Raw genomic sequence first — 16,073 nt, 5'->3', positions numbered from 1 at the left:
AGTTTTCAGAGAAAGCTGATTCTCTTCTGTTTCACTGGGTGTTAAGATAAAGAGGGAGACAAGCCGCCCTCAATAGCTTTACCCATAGTTCTCAGCTATATAGGAGACTAAGGTGGAGGAGTGGCATGAGTCCTGGAATTTGGGGGCACCTGGCCAACATAGTGAGACTCTGTTAAAAAAAAAAAAAAAAAAAAAAAAGGTAGCCAGGCAGTGGTGACCTACACCTTTAATCCCAGAACTCAGGAGGCCAAAGCAGGCAGATCTTTGTGAGTTCAATGCCAGCATGGTCTACAGAGTGAGTTCCAGGACAGAAACACAAAGAAGCCCTGTCTCGAAAAACTAAAACAAACTAACAAAAAATGGACTGGTGAGTTGGCTCAGCAGATAAATGCACTTGCTTCCAAGCCTCACAACTTGAGTTTGGTCCCTGGGACCCACATAGTGGAAGTAAAAACTGACCTTCCTGTCTCTGACCTATGTGTGCTATGGATGTGCACATATATGTGCACACACACACACACACACTATGTAATAAATAAAGCAAAAAAAAATGGAGCCTAGAGAGATGGCTCAGTGGTTAAGAACACTTACTGCTATTGTAGAGGACCCAGGTTCAGTTCCCAGTACCAACATGTGGCTCACAAACACCCATGACTCCAGTTTTAGGGAATCCAAAGGCTTCTAACCTACAAGGGCCCCAGGCATGCATGTGCCGCACAGACATGCATTCAGGCAACACACACACATAAAATAAATCAGTCAAAACAATTGTTAAACAGCTGGGTGGTGGTGGTGCACGCCTTTAATCCTGCACTTGGGAGGCAGAGGCAGGTGAATCTCTGTGAGTTCAAAGTCAGCTTGGTCCACAAGGCAAGTTCCAGGACACCTGGAACTGTTACAAAGAGAAACCCCATTCCAAAATTGTTAAATATTAAAAACAAACCTGAAAATCAAAAAGATAATGCTGGAAGGTGACGTGTGCTGGGTGCAAAGCCCAGTTAATGAGAAGCTGGGAGCAACCCTCAGCATCAGGAAAGAGAGACCTCAGCCTGTGACCCTGAGGCACTAATTCTGGCCTACAGGAAGGTGAGTTTGAAGGAGGCTCCCAAGTGCCAGGTGTCCAAATTCAGGCCAGCATTTAGATCTGAGCCTTGTGAGGAGCAGCAGAGCACCCGTCCGTGCCATCCCTGGTTTAAGACTTGAGACCTGTGAGATAATGGGGTATGATTTCTGTGGGGCCCAGCCATGAAAGCTAAGTCTGGGCAGGTCATCCAAAGGAAGTTCTTTCCTTCCAACCATTATCACCTGGGACTCTGGCCATCGATAAATTTAAATGGAGTCTGGAGTCTCAATAGTTTACCCTGAGACAAAGCCTGGCAGGCCCAGATTACCCAACCCCCACCCAAAAGCAGACATTCAAAAGAAATGCCTGAGGGGCTGGTGAGATGGCTCAGTGGTTAAGAGCATTGCCTGCTCTTCCAAAGGTCCTGAGTTCAATTCCCGGCAACCACATGGTGGCTCACAACCATCTGTAATGACGTCTGGTGCCCTCTTCTGGCCTGCAGACATACATACAGACAGAATGTTGTATACATAATAAATAAATAAATATTTCAAAAGAAATGCCTGGCATTCCAAACACTGTAGATAGAAACACCTGCCAGCACTTCACCTGGACACCCCTAGACAAATGTCAGTCCTGGACCTCAGAGACCCCTCACCCCCACCTTTACTACTATTAAAACCCCAATTCTAATTGAGCTCGGGGCATTCTGGATATTTCAATATGTTGGACATGCAGAGAAACCAAGATTGCAAACTTGATTAAAATAAAAGCTCTTTGCTTTTACGTATGGGACTGGGTCTCCTTTGTTGGCTTTCGTCGGGCATAATAATTTCTAGCCACTAAGTAGCTACTTGAGGACAGTAGCAATAGGAACTGAATAAACCAGACTGTTGAGTACATTCTTTGAATTGCAAAGGAAAACAGAGCCGGGTAAGGCCATTAGAGGAAGGAGTGCTGGGTCATCTAGTAAAGACCTTCCAAAGGTCCTGAGTTCAATTCCCAGTAACCACATGGTGGCTCACAACCATCTGTAATGAGGTCTGGTGCCCTCTTCTGGCCTGCAGGCATACACACAGACAGAACATTGTATACATAATAAATAAATATTAAACAAAAAGACTGTAATAATCCCTAATCCCTCCTTTTACAGATTGTAGGGAGTGCTAAGTAGGTATTCAGTAAGTGATTAATAAATGTTGGAGAAAGCTGGGCGGTGGTGGCACATGCCTTTAATCCCAGCACTTGGGAGGCAGAGGCGGATCTCTGTGAGTTCGAGACCAGCCTGGTCTACAAGAGCTAGTTCCAAAAAAAAAAAAAAAAAGAGCTAGTTCCAGGACAGGCACCAAAACTACAGAGAAACCTTGTCTCAAAAAACAAAACAAAACAAACAAACAAACAAACAAAAAAGGTGGAGGAAATCAAGTGTTTAGACAATAAGTGCTTACTACTTGACAGCCCGAACTGAATCCAAGGGTGGCCTAGTTTAAGGAGACAGTGTAAGGAGTTGCCATCTGGGAGTCGCCTCTATCTCTGATGTTAAAGTCTGCCCAGGAGTCAAAGTCCCAGACATTGTGATAGGGGAGAAAGATGGCCCCTTCACTGCCCAAGGTCTGATGGTCCCCAGCCTTCTGTCTTTACACGGGGCATGGGGAGGTGTGTGTGGAGGGGTGTTCTGGCAAGCATGTCTATCCTAATCCACTCCCTTGCTTATCAGCCACCTTCTGGAAAGCCCTGAAATTACCATGAGCTGTGGCTGGGTTTTGTTTTCTGTGTGGCGTTAGTTACCCGAGGCCTACTTTAGTCTAAAAATACTAAATTTAAATTCCATAAGTATATGGTTAATAAGGTTTAAATAGCTTCTATTACAATACATGACTTAACATTTTTATTTTATCATTGCTGATTTTTTTAATTTATTTTTTATGTATACAGTGCTCTATCTGCAGACCAGAAGAGGGCAACAGATCTCATTACAGATAATTGTGAGTCACCATGTGGGTGCTGGGAGTTGAACCCAGGTCCTCTGGAAGAGCAGCCAGTGCTATAACCTCTGAGCCATCTTTCTAGCACCCCACTGCTGATTTTTTTTTTAAAGATTTTAAAGATTTATTTTGGGGACTGGAGAGTGTTCACAGTGGTTCTGAGCACTGGTTGCTCTTCCAAAGGACCCAGGTTTGATCCAGCACCCACATGGTGATCACAACCATTTGTAGTTCCAGTCTGTCACGAGCCATTTCCCCCCTAAAAAAATCATTACAGGAACCATCACCCTGGGGAGTCTGCAGGGAACCCCACACCCATAATTATGTTCTATTGACAGAACGCCCCACACCCAATTAAATGTTAATCTGTTAGCAGAACACGCCTCACACTCCAGCTATCCAGGGAACCAGGTGTGGCAACTTGTGACTTCTTGGCCTACCTGTCGGAATGTAACCTCTTGGCCTATGTGATGAACCTGAACCACGTGACCTGGAACACGCAGCAAGAATCCAGTTTCCCTGCCCCCCAAAGTCCTCACTCAGGGCCTATATAAACAGCAACCATGACCCTAATAAACGGAGGCTTTGACAAATCTGCTTGGCCTCCTTTTCCTGTCTTAGCTCATTCCCTTCCAGGTAGCGCCCCTCCGAGACTCTGGAATAACTGATTGCAGGGTGGGTTACAAACCCCTAGACTGAGTGACCCACCCAACGCAATTGACACCAGTCCCAGGAGATCCATGCAGTACCCTCTTCTGACCTCTGTGGACACACATACATGCACATAAATAAGTAAATATATAAGAAAACATTTAATAAAAAATACAACAAAAAAAGAGGCAGTAATGTGGCTCAGTAGGTAAAGGTGCTTGCTGCCAAGTCTGAGGACCAGAGTTCGACACCCAGGACTCCCCTGAATTGTTCTCTGACTTCCACATGTGCACCATGGCACTCAAATGCAGCCCTTCACAGAAAGATAATGTTTTAAAAAGAACACACAAGGTAAGTATTTTAGGCATTGTAGAATAAAGAGCAAAATCAAGGGTATTGTGTAGGTTAGTACATAATACACTGAGTAATAGAACAAGTTTCAATGATTGCTAGAAAGTTGTTGACAGAATTTAAAACTTTATGAACAAAAAAAACCCTTTATGAACAACAGTACTTGAAGTTAATATAATTTTTCTTTGCTTGTTTTGTTTTTCAAGACAGGGTTTCTCTGTGTAACAGTCCTGGCTGTCCTAGAACTCGCTTTGTAGACCAGGCTGGCCTCAAACTGACTAAGATCCACCTACTTCTGTCTCCCAAGTGCTGGGATTAAAGAAGTGACCAATATTTTTTTAAATATTTATTATATATACAATATTCTGTCTGCATGTATGTCTGCTGGCCAGAAGAGGGCACCAGACCTCATTACAGATGGCTGTGAGCCACAACATGGTTACTGGGAATTGAACTCGGGACCTTTGGAAGAGCAGGCAATGCTCTTAACTGCTGAGCCATCTCTCTAGCCCAAGTTCATATAATTTTTGTGTTGAGAATTTTTTTTTTTTTTTTGGAGACGGGGTTTCTCTGTGTAGTTTTGGAGCCTGGAACTCGCTCTGTAGACCCTCCTCGCTGCCCTCCTCAAATTCACAGAGATCCGCCTGCCTTTGCCTCCGGAGTGCTGGGATTAAAGGTGTGCGCCACCACCTCCCATCAGGAAGTATTATCCTTTAAATAGGAGTGTGGTCTGCTTGCAGAATGCTTGTCTAGGGTGAGGTCATGGGTTCAATATCCAACACTGTAACACACATGAAGATTAAGACATATACTCACATACACATGCATACACACAGAGACGTGGACACACAGACACATACATACACACAAATTCACATACATACATTTTTTTTATTTTTGAAACATTTAAAAAATTTTGTTTACAAACTTGAGCTGAGGCCAGATGTGGTGGAGCGTGCCTTTACTAGCGCTGGGGAGCAGAGGCAGACTAATTTTGTGAGTTTTAGGAAAGTCAGGATTACACAGAGAAAACCTCTCAGAAAAAAGAGAGGGGCTGGAGAGATGACTGATGATTAAGACTCTTGATGCTGAGCTTGGTGTGATGGCACATGCTTGCCTTTAATCCCAGCACTCAGAAGGCGGAGGCAGGCAGTTCTCAACTTCTGAGGCCAGCCTGGTCTACTGGGTGAGTTCCAGGACAGCCAGAGCTATACAGAGAAACTCTGTTTTAAAAAAAAAAAAAAAAACAAAAAAAAAACCTCTATAGTAGATAGCAGATTTTAAGAATATATTTTTGAAAAATAAAAAATAAAAAAAGAATATATTTTTGACCAGGTGTGGTGGCATGCCTTTAATTCCAGCATTAGGGAGGCAGAGACAGGTGGATCTCTGTGAGTTTGAGGTCAGCCTGGTCTACAGAGCAAATTCCAGGACAGGCTCCAAAGCTACAGAGAAACCCTGTCTCAAAAAACAAAACAAAACAAAATCTATTTTTTTTAGATTTATTTATTTATTATGTATACAACATTCTGCCTCCATGTATGCCCACATGCCAGAGGAGGGCGCAAGATCTCATTACAGATGGTTGTGAGCCACCATGTGGTTGCCGGGAATTGAACTCAGGACCTCTGGAAGAGCAGTCAGTGCCCTTAACCACTGAGCCATCTCTCCAGCCCCAAAATCTATTTTTTAAAAATATTAGTTTTCTGTGTATGAATGAATATTTTGCCTGCATGTATTTCTGTGTATCATGTGTTGTGGAATATTATTTTAACTAGGCAAAGATGTGCTACATTTGTTTATGCTGCAGAACATCACTTTAACTGTGTAAGCCTGTGTTACATTTGTTTAATGATGGAAGGATGTGTGTTTAATTATGAAAAGATGAGCCAGGTGGTGGCGCACGCCTTTAATCCCAGCACTCGGAAGGCAGAGGCAGGTGGATCTCTGTGAGTTTGAGGCCAGCCTGGTCTACAAGAGCTAGCTCCAGGACAGGCTCCAAAGCTACAGAGAAACCCTGTCTTGAAAAACGAAAAAAAAAAAAAAAAAAAAAAAGTAAAGATGTGTCGCTGTTTCACCTTGCCTACCTAAGGCACCTGATTGATCTAATAAAAAAACTGAACAGTCAATAGCTAGGCAGGAGAAAGGATAGGTGGGGCTGGCAGGCAGAGAGAATAAATAGGAGAGAAGAGAACAAGGAGAAAGATGGGAACATTATGCCCAGGCCAGAAGCCAGGCAGCTGCCAGTCAGCCAAACACAGAGACAGCAGTAAAGTAAGATATACAGAAAGAAAGGGAAAAAGCCCTAAGGCAAAGTGTAGATAAACATATTAAAATAAGACCTAAGTCAGGCAATGGTAGCCTTTAATTCCAGCACTCAGGAGGCAGAGATAGTTGAATCTCTGTGAGTTCGAGACCAGCTTGGTCTTCAAGAGCTAGTTCCAAGGCAGTCGGGGCTGTTACGTATAGAAACCCTATCTCAAAAAACAAGAACAAAAAATAAAATAAGAGCTAAGGCTGAACTTTCAAAACTGATGATGATTCAGGAGCTGGTTGGTGGCTCAAAAGATAAAGCCTGGGGGGCTGGAGAGATGGCTCAGTGGTTAAGAGCATTGCCTGCTCTTCCAAAGGTCCTGAGTTCAATTCCCAGCAACCACATGGTGGCTCACAACCATCTGTAATGAGGTCTGGTGCCCTCTTCTGGCCTGCAGACATATACACAGACAGAACATTGTATACATAATAAATAAATAAATATTTTTTAAAAAAAAAGATAAAGCCTGGTGCGTACATGTGCCCACTGAGGGCACTGTGTGTTTGGCACTGGATCCTTTGGAACTGGAATTATTAATGGCTGTGAACCAACATGTGGATGCTGGGGAACACACCTGGGTACTCCTTCAAGAGCAGTCAATGCTCTTAACTGCTGAGTCATCTATCCAGCCCCCCAGGCTTTATCTTTTGAGCCACCAAAATCTAAACAATTAAGTAAATCTAAACAAACAAAAAGCCAGAGAGAAACGGGATTGAGCTGGGTTGGTTGGCTGTTTGCCTGCATGGACAAAATCCTGGGTTCAGGTCCCAGAAGAAAAAAATACTGGATATGATGACTCACTCCTGTCATCCGAGAACTCGGGAGGAGGAGGAGGCATGGGGAGCTGAACTTCAGAAGTTCAGTGTCATCCCTGGCTACATGAGGAGGTAGATGCCAGCCTGAGCTGTGGTGAGGCCCGGTCTCAAAAGAAAACAAAAACGTAGTTTTCAAGCTGGGAGGGCCAGCCATGATAATCTAGTCTGGGCAGAAAGGAAGTTCTTTCCTTCCTCCAACCATTATCACCTGGGACTCTGGCCATCGATAAATTTAAATGGATCTGGAGTCTCAATAGTTTACCCTGAGACAGGCCCAGATTACCCGACCCCCGCCCAAGAGCAGACCATTCAAAGGAAGTGCCTGGCATTCCAAGCACTGTAGGTAGAAACACCTGCCAGCACTTTACCAGAACACCCCTAGACAAATGTCAGCCAATCAGGGGTCCTGGATCTCAGAGGCCCCCCCCCTTTACTACTATAAAAACCCAATTTTAATTGAGCTCGGGGCTCTCTGGATAGTCCAATACGTTTGCCATGCGGAGAGACTGGGTTTGCACACTTGATTAAAATAAAAGCTCTTTGCTTTTACATATGGGACTCGGTCACCTTTGTTGGCTTTTGTGAGGACCCACGGATTTGGGCATAACAAAGCCATGGCACAAGTGGCTCTGAATGAGAAGTCTTTGCCAGAGATAGTTCCATCTTGCCATCCCAGGCTGTTGATAGTGCTTCATCTTGCACAGCAAGCCAGGCCCAGCCTCCCTGGTGGAGCAGTCTAACTAGTTCCCTAGAAGGTTGTGGAAACAGGAGGTCATTCCGGCAGTTTCCTTGTGTTGACTGTAGGCTGTGTCTCCCCTGACCCGAATTCCATACCTTTCCTTTCTCCCTTGCAACCCCTCCCAGCCACTTGTTGAAACTGGGAGTTCAGGCTCCCAGGTTCGCTGTGCAGTGGCAAACTAGCTTTGTTTTTCCCTCTGCTGCGCTGGGAGAAGGGAGAGCCCAGCCAGTGGGTTGTCCTATCCCCGCCTCTTCCGGTTTCTGTACTTGGCGGAAGTGCGGAACTGGTGTCTATGGGTTCTATGGCTTCCAGAGCCCTCCCCTGCCCGGTGAGAGCCCAGGGGCCCGCTCCTCTCGGGGTGCGCGGAGGGGGGGCGGCATTGGGGGGGTATGAGCGGAGAGAAAGGCGTTTGCTCTGGAGCAGCTGAGGGACGATGGCCAAGGAGGCTGCCCACTTTACGATTTGACCTCCTCTTTGTTCCTTTGCAGAGTTTTGTCAAAGAGAGAGTTGAGCTTTCTTTTTGAAATGGAATATCTCTTTCTTTTTTTTAAAAAAAAGATTTAGTTTTGTCAGGTCCTAAAGAAACTTCAACTTCCCAAACTCCACAAAGCAGTCCAATCAATATCAAGAAATGAGCTCAACCTGGACTATGGGAGGATTTCTGGCAGTTAGATTAAAGCCAGCATTCCTCTGGAACTTGTGAAACTGGTTCCCCTTTGCCAAAAGGAGTCCTTTCCCTTCCCTCTGGCAGCAGGGTCATATATATGGCTCTCCTTTGACTTATCGAAAGGTGCAGGCTTCCAGGCTCCCTCAGTATCACAAGTACTCCTTATACATTTCAAAGCCTGCTCCTACACACACACACACACACACACACACACACACACACACACACACGCATGCAGACCTGCGTGTACTCATGCCCATACACACACACACACAAATGCATGCAGACCTGCGCGTACACACACCCATACACACACAAATGCATGAAGACCTGCATGTACACACATCCATACACACACAAACTCATGCAGACCTCTGCGAGCACACATGCATGCAGACCTGTGCGCAAGTACTTACACACCCACACAAATGTTAGCTAGGTGTCCCATACACTTATATCTGGCTTCATCTTGGTCCCGAAAGCAGTCTCCTAAGGACTGGACCTTACCCAGCTTCCTTATAACCGCACTTTTCTGACTCTGCTCTCTCTAGACACTGCTCTTCTCTCACAGATAGTCCCAGCCAGATCCAGTCTGCTGACCGTATTCCAGTATTCCATCTACTTTCTCTCTCTGCTCTGGACTCTTCCAGATGCTTCTGGCCGTTCTCTCTTTCTCCCTCTCATATCTACAATAAAATCCTCCCCTTAACCATACCTTATTCATGTCATCAATCTCCTTACTGCCCCCCCTCCTTGCATACAATTTTATTCTTTTTATGTGTATGTGTGAGTGAGTGCAGGTGCCTCCAGAGACCAGAAGAAGTCAGATCTGGAGCTGGAGTTCCAGGTGGTTGGGAGCCTCTCACGTGTTGGGAACAGACCTTGGGTCCTCTGGAAGAACAATATGTGCTCTGAACCATCTCTCCAACCCATAACTGAATTTTCTCTACTCTTCAGTAGCTGGTAGCAGATAAAGGAGAAGAAAACCATGCCACTAGGATGGCAAGGAATCCAGGGGGACGTCACCTGGGGTATCATGGTTGATGTTCTCTCCCTTCTTCCGGCCCCCTTCTCTCCCACCCTTCTTCCCTGACTAGCCTGGCCCAGTCAGTCCCTCCACTGGGTAGCCCCTGCCCCAGTCCAACTGTACACCTTGCAGTTGGGTGTAGAGTTGGGATCCCTGGCATATGCAGAGTTCTGCCAACTAACCCCTCGTGATGACTATTGCTCTAGCTTTGTGTACCATCTCCTGGTTTGTGTTCTGTCTGAACCCCTTGTCAGGGCATGAAGCCCCTGTTTCCCTGCGGTCCAGCTCTGTGTCCCCCGCCCCTGGGATCAGCTTGGTCCTCCCAATGGTCTGTCTTCTCAGCCTGGAGCCTTCCTCCAGCAGTTCCCTTTCCCTGAACCCCTTCTTATCTACCATGGCTTCGACAGCTTCTTTAGACGACTTCCTGGGCCTCTCCTCCTGTGGGAGACTTTGCCTTACCCACTTGCTTGTTTTCTGCTGTGTTACCCCAAATGCATCACTCTCTGGATAAGACAGGTGCTCGGGGACGTGCCTTGGAGGCTGGCAGACTGGCAGGTTTCCTTTAGGATCTTTGTTTGTTTATTCACCTTGTGGTGTGTATACATGTGCATATACAAGTGAGCACAGCACACACATGTGGAGGCCAGCAGTCAACGTAGGTGTCCTTCACTGCTCTCCGTCCCATGGTTTCAGGGCACGGCTAACATGCCCCCAAGATTATCCTTCCTCTGCCCAACTTGTAAGCACGTGCAGTTATGTCTGGCTTTTATGTAGATCTGTTTTGTTCTTGTTTTGTTTTGGAGACAGGGTCTCCCTCTGAAACCCTGGCTGATCTATAACTTGCTATTTAGCCCAAGCTGACTTTGGAACTCACAGAGATCTGCCTGCCTTGGCCACCATACCCCTGTTGCATTAGAGATCTGAATGTAGGCCTTACTGCTTGCGTAGTAAGCATTTACCCACTGAGTCATTTCCCTTTATTACAGCCCATTGTGATACTCTGGGTCTCCTGCTCCATGGTCCAATAATGGGAGGAAGCATTAAGATGCAAACAGTCTCTTCTATGGTCACAGCTGGTCCCAAATATGACATCTAGTTGAGGATGATTTTAAACCTCTGCTCTTTTTATTGATTGATTGATTGATTTTTTTTTTTTTTTTCGAGACAGGGTTTCTCTGTAGCTTTGGAGCCTGTCCTGGAACTCCCTTTGTAGACCAGGCTGGCCTTGAACTCACAGAGATCCGCCTGCCTCTGCCTCCGGAGTGCTGGGATTTTTTTTTTTTAAAGACAGAGTTTCTCTGTGTAACCGCTCTGGCTGTCCTGAAATTCACTTTATAGACCAGGCTAACCTTAAACTCACAGAGATCCTCCTGTCTCAGTCTTTTGAGTTCTGGGATTAAAGGCATGCATCACTAATGCCTGATATCTTTTTTTTAATTTATTTATTATGTATACAATATTCTGTCTGTGTATGACTGCAGGCCAGAATAGGGCACCAGACCCCATTACAGATGATTGTAAGCCATCATGTGGTTGCTGGGAATTGAACTCAGAACCTCTGAAAGAGCAGTCAGTGCTCTTAACCTCTGAGCCATCTCTCTAGCCCCCAGCCCAATGTCTTTAGCATATCTTTTTTGGAGCCGCAGTGTGACCCTCAATAGAAGAAGAAAGTAGGTGGGTAAAATCTAAAGCAGAATGCTTTATGGTACAGAAAAGCCGTTTAGCACTAGTGAGTTCCGCGAAACAAAGGGAACCGAGCAAAGCTGGGGTGGCGAGTGACTTTGCGATGTCGCTGGGTCAGACATGTTTGGCCTCGTAAGCCAGATGGGATGGTCAGCTTAGGCAAGAAAGGAGGCCATTCTCACTGTCAATGTGTTCATCTAGAGCATAGCAAGTTCCACTTGGTGGAAGGCAACACAACTCATGGGAAAGGGAGGGGATGCTGGCCAGTAGGACCATCAGTGATTGGAGGGCTTAGCTGTCTCTCTCCCTTATTGTCACTTCAAGTCAGGATGAGCTAGGAAACCAGTCAGCCAGAGTCTTTGTGCAGAGTATTGCCATACTGAGCTACATACCCAGCTCTAGACTGGAGATTGTACACATTATATACACATATTGCTGAGCAGTATGAATCCTCAAAGCCAGGGGCCTTCTAGGGGCTGTTGAGGCAACAGAGTCCCTGGTCCCTGACTGGATTAACTGGATCGTCTGGGCTGGAAAGATGGTTCAGTTATTAGGAGTACAGACTGCCTGTTAGGTGGCTGACAACTGACTGTAACCCGAGTTCTAAGGGATCTGCTGCCCTCTTCTGGTCTCCACTAGCATTTCACTTGTGTGCACACACTTTTTTTTTTTTTTTTAAGATTTATTTATTTATTATGTATACAGCATTCTGCAAGTCTGTATGCCAGAACACACATTTTAAAAAAAAGATTCATCAGTTTTGCTGGAAATGGCAGCTCATGTTTTTCATCTCAGTAGTTAGGATGCAGAGGCAGGTGGATTTCTGTAAGTTGGAGGCCAGTCTGGTCTACATAGTATGTTTTAGGCCAGCCTCAGACCAGCCAGGATTACACAGTGGGACTCTGTCCCAAAAAACAAGACAAATGATTATTTCCTGTATATGACTGTTTTGCCTGCGTGTATGCCTGTGTGTTACACGCGTGCCTGGTGCTCACAGAGGACAGAGAAGGGACCAGATCCCTTGGAATTAGAATTAAAGATGTTGAAAGCTGCCATATAGGTGCTGGGAACCAAACCCAGGTGCTCTGTAAGGGCAGCAAGTGCTTTTAACTGATGAGCCATCTCTCTAGAGCCCTAAAAATAAACCTAGAGCCAGGGTGTGGTGGCACAAGCCTTTCATCCCCTAACCAGGGAGGCAAAGGTAAGCAGATCTCTATACATTTGAGACTAGCCTGGTCTACATAACAAGTTCCAGGCCAGCCAGAGATACATTGTTTGTTTCCTCTACCCCCAGTAAAATAATTTTTTTCATCATAAAAAGAATGCCTTTTCTCAAGAAACCAACAAGAATGGGAGTAGTTGTGGGATTCCCTTCCAGGGAGCCTGTTGCCCTGTGTCCAGCAGAAAGCTCCCTGCAGACAACACAATGACATTCTGTGCCGAGGCCCTCCCTTTCTTGTTTCTTCTAAGCCATTGCTTCATTTGAAGCTCGGGATGCTTTCATCAGAGACCAAGTGAAGTGGCATAATTCATGATCCTGTAATTCTAGAAATGGCAGTGGTAGGATTAGAATTCAGAGTCATCCTCGGCTTCACGTCAAGCAAGTTTTTTTGTTGTGTTGTGTTTTGTTTTTCGAGACAGGGTTTCTTTGCATCTTTGGAGCCTGTCCTGGAACTCACTCTGTAGGCCAGGCTGGTCTCGAACTCACAGAGATCTGTCCATCTCTGCCTCCTGGTGCTGGGATTAAAGGCATGTGCCACCACTGCCTGGCTGAAACCCCATCTTAAGAAGAAAAGGTTGGAGAGCTGGCTCAGCAGTTCAGAGCACAATCTGCTCTTCCAAAGGTCCTCAGTTCAATTCCCAGCAACCACGTGGTGACTCACAACCGTCTATAATGATATCTGCCTACTCTTCTGGCAAGTAGGCATATACGCAGGCAGAACACTGTATTCAAAATAAATTCTTCCAGCTATAATAAATAAATCTTAAAAAGAAGAAGAAAAAGGAAAAAATGTGACACATGCACTCGGGAGGCAGAGGCAGGTGAATCTCTGTGAGTTTTATGCCAACCTGGTCTACAAACAAGTTCCAGGATAGCCAGAGCTGTCACACACACAAAAACCCTGCCTTAAAAAACAGACAGAAAATAATAATAAATAAAACCAAAAAATAAAGAGAATAATTTATCCTAATATGAGATCTAATTAGATCAAAATATTCAGAATACCTAGTCTGGTCAGGCAGTGGTGGGGCACGCCTTTAATCCCAGCATTTGGGAGGCAGAAGCAGACGAATCTCTGTGCGTCCAGTCTACACAGTGAATTCCAGAACAGCCAGGGCTGTTACATAGAGAAACCCTGTCTGGAAAAACCAAAACCAAAACCAACAACAAAAAAGAAAAAAAAAAACCAGAATACCTAGTCTGTTTAAAATTTTAGTTGCATTACTTCAGTGTTCTATTCTGTTGTATAAAATGTGACTGGCTGAAAAAATATATATATTAATTTCTGTTGGGAGCTAAGGAGACGATTCAGTGGTTAAGGGCAGTTGTACTTCCAGAGGACACAAGTTTGCTTCCTGTCACCTACATGGTGGCTCACAACCATCTGTTTGAGATCTGACACCTTCTGACACACACAAACATGCAGACAAAACAGTCACATATAGATAAAATCATATAGCTGAAAAAAGTAAATTTTCTTTTTTTTGTTTTTGTTTTTTTTTCAAGGCAGGGTTTCTCTGTGTAGCTTTGGAGCCTGTCCTGGAACTTACCCTGTAGACCAGGCTGGCCTTGAACTCACAGAGTTCTGCCTTGCCGTGTGTCTGTACAGGGGTATGTACAAGTGAGCTCAAGTGCCCTCAGAGGTCAGAGGCTTAGGATCCCATGGAACTGGTATTAAAGATTGTTATGAGCTGCATGAAGTGGGCATGGGGAACCAACAGAGCCCTCTGGAAAAGCAGCAGGTGCTCTTAACCGCTGAGCGATCTCTCCTGTCCTGCAAAATATTCTTTTGAGGTGCCAATAATTGCTGGGCCCATGTTATGGGCTGTGAAGTATTTCCCCAAAGATGTCCTCAGGATTCACGTCATCGGAAGTATTCCTGAACTGTGCTCAGTGAATCCACGTAGGTTAAGTGTATGCCCCCAGCTCTGTGTACCTGCCCATACAGTGTTGCCTGTGGAGGCTACAGGGCAGGACTGGGCGGCTTCCTCCAGTGCACTCCTCCTTCCTTATCTTTCTTCCTGTTTGTTTGGTTTTGGTGGCTCTGGGATCCAACACAGGGCCTTGTACTTGGAAGGCAAATCAACTGAACTGTATTCTCAGCCCCTGTTCTGCCTTATCTTTTGAGACTAGGCCTCTCACTGAACACAGTGTTCACCAGTTCACTGATTGGCTAGTCTGGCTGGCCAGTGAGCTCTGGGCTCTGCCTCCACTAACACTGCTCTAGGGACACAGATAAGGATTGTCAAGTCCGACTGTTTGTGTGTGGGTGTTTAGCCTGCAGATATGTATGTGCACCACATATGTTGATATGTGCCCAGGGAGATCAGAAGAAAGCATCAGATCCCCTGGAATTGGAGTTACAGATGGCTGGGAATTGAAACCAATCCTCTATAAGAGCTTTTTTTTTTTTTTTTAGATTTATTTATTTATTATGTATACAGTGTTCTGCCTGTGTGCATACCTGCACCCCAGAAGAGGGCACCAGATCTCATTACAGATGGTTGTGAGCCACCATGTGGTTGCTGGGAATTGAACTCAGGACCTCTGGAAGAACAGTCGGTGTTCTTAACTGCTGAGCCATCTCTCCAGCCCCCTCTATAAGAGCTCTTAACAGCTGAACCACTTCTCCAGCCCTAATACTCTTTCTCTTTCCTTTTCCTGTCTTCCCCCCCTGCCCCCCAGACAAGGATTCTCTGTGGCTTTGGAGCCTGTTCTGGAACTAGTTCTTGTAGATCAGGCTGGTCTCGAACTCACAGAGATCTGCCTGTCTCTGCCTCCAAGTGCTAGGTTGGATTAAAAGTGTGTGCCATCACTGCTTGACTTTTTTTTTTGTTTTTTTGAGACAAGGCAGAGCTTGCACATGGAAGTCAGACAAAGATGTCAGTCTTCGTTGTCTTTCTCACCATGTGACCCAGGCTGACCTCGAACTCACAGAGATCCATCTGTCTCTGCCTCCCCAGTGCTGGGATTAAAGTAGCATTTTCTTCTGGGTGCTGGGGATGTGTACTCTAGTCTTCTACCAACTCAGCTTCAGGTCCCATACCCTTAAATGATTTGACTTTGAGCCCCATTTGCTGATTGTCATCTTTGTTTGAGTGGCTTTTCTCATAATTTTTTTTCTTTTCTTTCGTTCTTTCTTTCTTTTTTTTTCTTTTTGAGACCTACTACCCAGTTTTCATCATCTTTTGTGACCATAACCCTGGTCTTCATTGTTGTTGGGGGAGGAGTAGGGTGGTGATAGGGAAAATGGCTGTGTGAGAGAGGCTCCTAGCAAGTCAGTGATGGTTAATCTTTTCAGCTTGATTAGACAGTCACTAGCCCAGGAAATTAAGCACAATCTGGTGTCTGGGAGGTACAAAAAAAAAAAAAAAAAAACCAAAACCAAACAAACAAAAAAAAACCTGGGCATGGGCATGACAACACTTTTTCACCTTTAATCCCAGCACTCTGGAGGCAGAGGCAGGTGGGTCTTTGTGAGTTCAAGGTCAGCCTGGTCTACAGAGGGAGTTCCAGGACAGCCAAAAAAAAAAAAAAAAAAAAAAAAAAAAAAAAA

The sequence above is a fragment of the Alexandromys fortis genome, unplaced genomic scaffold (assembly GCF_014885135.2).
Source record: "Alexandromys fortis isolate MF-2015 unplaced genomic scaffold, M_Fortis_MF-2015_v1.1 scaffold_103, whole genome shotgun sequence".
NCBI classification, from domain to species: domain Eukaryota; kingdom Metazoa; phylum Chordata; class Mammalia; order Rodentia; family Cricetidae; genus Alexandromys; species Alexandromys fortis.
Note: the sequence above shows the minus strand (reverse complement) of the source record.